The 4,335-nt window shown below is 42.7% G+C and overlaps 1 non-coding gene across 1 annotated transcript; it reads left to right on the top strand.

Annotated features, from left to right (window-relative positions):
* The first annotated feature begins 3,885 nt into the window (after window positions 1-3,885).
* Window positions 3,886-3,993, top strand: LOC148577887 (small nucleolar RNA R71). The gene has a single exon (XR_015903879.1). It is a non-coding gene; the product is annotated as a small nucleolar RNA R71 (small nucleolar RNA).
* The last annotated feature ends 342 nt before the right edge of the window (window positions 3,994-4,335 follow it).

The raw sequence follows: 4,335 nt of genomic DNA, 5'->3' as shown, positions 1-4,335 counted from the left end.
AAATTCGAAACTCATGTACTTCTTGTTCTTTTGAATTAAAAGATTTTTCATTTAAGAGAGGTGATGGATTTATAGGACATTCATAACTTTAAGACAAAGTTACTAACTACTAATGATCATGTAATGAAAACACAAACATGGATAAGCACTTATCATAGAGAAAATGAAAAACAGAGAATGAAAGAACAAGGAATGAGTCCACCTTAGTGATGGTGGCGTTTCTTTCTTGAGGAACCAATGATGTCCTTGAGCTCTTCTATGTCTCTTCCTTGTCTTTGTTGCTCCTCCCTCATTGCTTTTTGATCTTCTCTTATTTCATGAAGGATGATGGAGTGCTCTTGATGTTCCACCCTTAATTGTCCCATGTTGGAACTTAATTCTCCTAGGGAGGTGTTGATTTGCTCCCAATAGTTTTGTGGAGAAAAATGCATTTGAGGCATCTACGGGATCTCATGGTGATGAGCTTCATGCGTCTCTTGAGATCCATGAATGGGCTCTCTTGCTTGCTCCATCCTTTTCTTAGAGATGGGCTTCTCTTCCTCAATGGGAATGTCTCCTTCTATGAAAGCTCCAGCTGAGTAACATAGATGGCAAATAAGATGAGGAAAAGCTAGCCTTGCCATGGGGGAGGACTTTTCGGCTATTTTGTAGAGTTCAAGGGAGATGACTTCATGAACTTCTACTTCCTCTCCAATCATGATGCTATGAATCATGATAGCCCGATCCACAGTAACTTCGGATCGGTTGCTAGTGGAGATGATGGAGTGTTGTATGAACTCTAACCATCCTCTAGCTATAGGCTTGAGGTCCAGTCTTCTTAGTTGAACCAGCTTGCCTTTGGAGTCAATCTTCCATTGAGCTCCTTCCACACATATGTCCATGAGGACTTGGTCCAACCTTTGACTAAAGTTGACCCTTCTAGTGTAAGGGCGTGCATCTCCTTGCATCATAGGCAAGTTAAACGCCAACCTCACATTTTCCGGACTAAAATCTAAGTATTTCCCCCGAACCATTGTAATATAATTCTTTGGGTTTGGGTTCTTACTTTGATCATGGTTCCTAGTGATCCATGCATTGGCATAGAACTCTTGAACCATTAGGATGCCGACTTGTTGGATGGGTTTTGTTAGAACTTCCCAACCTCTTCTTTGGATTTCATGTCGGATCTCCAGATACTCATTCTTCTTGAGCTTGAAAGGGACCTCGGGGATCACCTTCTTCTTGGCCACAACATCATAGAAGTGGTCTTGATGAGCTTTGGAGATGAATCTTTCCATCTCCCATGACTCGGAGGTGGAAGCTTTTGTCTTCCCTTTCCCTTTTCTAGAGGATTCTCCGGTTTTAGGTGCCATCAATGGTAATGGAAAAACAAAAAGCTTATGCTTTTACCACACCAAACTTAGAATATTGCTCGCCCTCGAGCAAGAGAAGAAAGAATAATAGATGAAGAAGAAGAAGAAAATATGGAGGAGAGGGGGAGAGGTGTATTCGGCCAAGAAGAGAAGAGAGGGTTGTGTTATGTGAAAATGAGGAAGAATCGAGGGCTATATATAGGGAAGGGAGGTTAAGGTGATTGGTGAAGGGTTTTGGGGAAGAGTGTTTATTGGGAGGAGAGGGTGATTGAGAAGAGAGAAGAAGTGAGTGGAGGTAGGTGGGGATCCTGTGGGGTCCACAGATCCTGAGGTGATCCTGTGGGGTCCACAGATCCTGAGGTGTTCAAGGATTTACAACCTTACACCAAATTAGGCATGCAAAATGCCCTTACACACAACTCTGGGCGTTCAGCGCCAGATTGGTGCTTGTTCTGGGCGTTGAACGCCCATTTGTTGCCCATTTCTGGCGTTGAACGCCAGAACCATGCTTGTTTTGAGCGTTCAGCGCCAGCTCTCCTCCAGGGTGCATTTCTGGCATTCAAACGCCCAGATGCTGCCCATTTCTGGCGTTCAGCGCCAGAACCATGCTCTGTTCTGGCGTTGAACGCCCAAAAGATGCTCCTTACTGGCGTTTAAACGCCAGTGAGCTCCTCCTCCAAGGTGTGATTTTTCTTCTGCTGTTTTTGATTCCATTTTCAATTTTTCTATTTTTCTCGTGACTCCACATGATCATGAACCTATAAAGACATATAACTAATAAAAATATAATTAGATAAGAATTGGGTTGCCTCCCAACAAGCGCTTCTTTAATGTCAATAGCTTGACAGTGGGCTCTTATGGAGCATCACAGATGTTCAGAGCATTGTTGAGACTCCCCAACACCAAACTTAGAGTTTGGATATGGGAGTTCAACACCAAACTTAGAGTTTGGTTGTGGCCTCCCAACACCAAACTTAGAGTTTGACTGTGGGGGCTCTGGTTGACACTGTTTTGAGAGAAGCTTACTGTGCTTCCTCTCCATGGGTACAGAGAGAGATCTTTGAGTTTTAAACACAAGGTTGTCCTCATTTAATTGAAGGATCAATTCTCCTCTGTCCACATCAATCACAGCTCTTGCTGTGGCTAGGAAGGGTCTTCCAAGGATGATGAATTCATCCTCATCCTTCCCAGTATCTAGGACTATGAAATCAGCAGGGATGTAAAGGCCTTCAACCTTTACTAACACGTCCTCCACTTGTCCATAAGCCTGTTTTCTTGAATTGTCTGCCATCTCTAATGAGATTTTAGCAGCTTGTACCCCATAGATTCCCAGTTTCTCTATTACAGAGAGGGGCATGAGGTTTATCCCTGAACCAAGGTCACACAGAGCCTTAAAGATCATGGTGCCAATGGTACAAGGTATTAAGAACTTTCCAGGATCCTATTTCTTCTGAGGCAATGTCAGTTGATCCAGATCACTTAGTTCATTGGTGAACAAGGGAGGTTCATCTTCCCAAGTTTCAATGCCAAATAATTTGGCATTCAGCTTCATGATTGCACCAAGTTACTTGGTGACTTGCTCTTCAGTAACATCTTCATTCTCTTCAGAGCTCATGAATGGTGTAAGGAGGTTCAATGGAATCTCTGTGGTCTCTAGATGAGCCTCAGATTCCTTTGGTTCCTCAGAGGGAAGCTCCTTATTGATCACTGGACGTCCCAGGAGGTCTTCCTCCTTGGGATTCACGTCCTCTCCTTCCCTTACAGGTTCGGCCATGGTGATCAATTCAATGGCCTTGCACTCTCCTTTTGGATTTTCTTCTGTATTGCTTGGGAGAGTACTAGGAGGGATTTCGGTGATCCTTTTACTCAGATGGCCCACTTGTGCCTCCAAATTTCTAATGGAGGACCTTGTTTCATTCATGAAACTTACAGTGGCCTTAGATAGATCAGAGACTAAGTTTGCTAAATTAGAGGTATTTTGTTCAGAGTTCTCTGTCTGTTGCTGAGTTGATGATGGAAAAGGTTTACTATTGTTAAACCTATTTCTTCCACAATTATTAAAGCCTTGTTGAGGTTTTTGATCCTTCCATGAGAAATTTGGATGATTTCTCCATGATGAGTTATAGGTGTTTCCATAAGGTTCGCCCATATAATTTACCTCTGCTATTGCAGGGTTCTCAGGATCATAAGCTTCTTCTTCAGAAGATACCTCTTGAGTACTGTTGGATGCAGCTTGCATTCCATTCAGACTCTGAGAAATCATACGGACTTGCTGAGTCAATATTTTGTTCTGAGCCAATATGGCATTCAGAGTATCAATTTCAAGAACTCCCTTCTTCATAGGCGTCCCATTATTCACAGGATTCCTATCAGAAGTGTACATGAACTGGTTATTAGTAACCATGTCAATGAGTTCTTGAGCTTCTGCAGGTGTTTTCTTTAGGTGAATGGATCCAACTGCAGAAGTATCCAATGACATCTTTGATAGCTCAGATAAACCATCATAGAATATATCCAGGATGGTCCATTCTGAAAGCATGTCAGAAGGACACTTTTTGGTCAGTTGCTTGTATCTTTCCCAAGCTTCATAGAGGGATTCACCTTCTTTCTGTCTGAAGGTTTGAACATCCACTCTAAGCTTGCTCAGCTTTTGAGGAGGAAAAAACTTGGCTAAGAAAGCCGTGACCAGCTTGTCCCAAGAGTTCAGGCTATCTCTGGGTTGAGAATCCAACCACACTCTAGCTCTGTCTCTTATAGCAAAAGGGAAAAGCATGAGCCTGTAGACTTCAGGATCTACTCCATTAGTCTTAACAGTATCACATATCTGCAAGAATTCAGTTAAGAACTGAAAAGGATCTTCAGATGGAAGTCCATGAAACTTGCAGTTCTGCTGTATCAGAGAAAATAGCTGAGATTTCAGCTCAAAGTTGTTTGCTCCAATGGCAGGAATGGAGATGCTTCTTCCATGTAAATTGGAATTAGG

This window comes from Arachis ipaensis, chromosome B1, assembly GCF_059453495.1.
Source record: "Arachis ipaensis isolate K30076 ecotype BB chromosome B1, ASM5945349v1, whole genome shotgun sequence".
Taxonomy (NCBI): domain Eukaryota; kingdom Viridiplantae; phylum Streptophyta; class Magnoliopsida; order Fabales; family Fabaceae; genus Arachis; species Arachis ipaensis.
The sequence above is the reverse complement of the archived record's forward strand: the minus strand, read 5'-3'. Positions and strand labels throughout refer to the sequence as shown.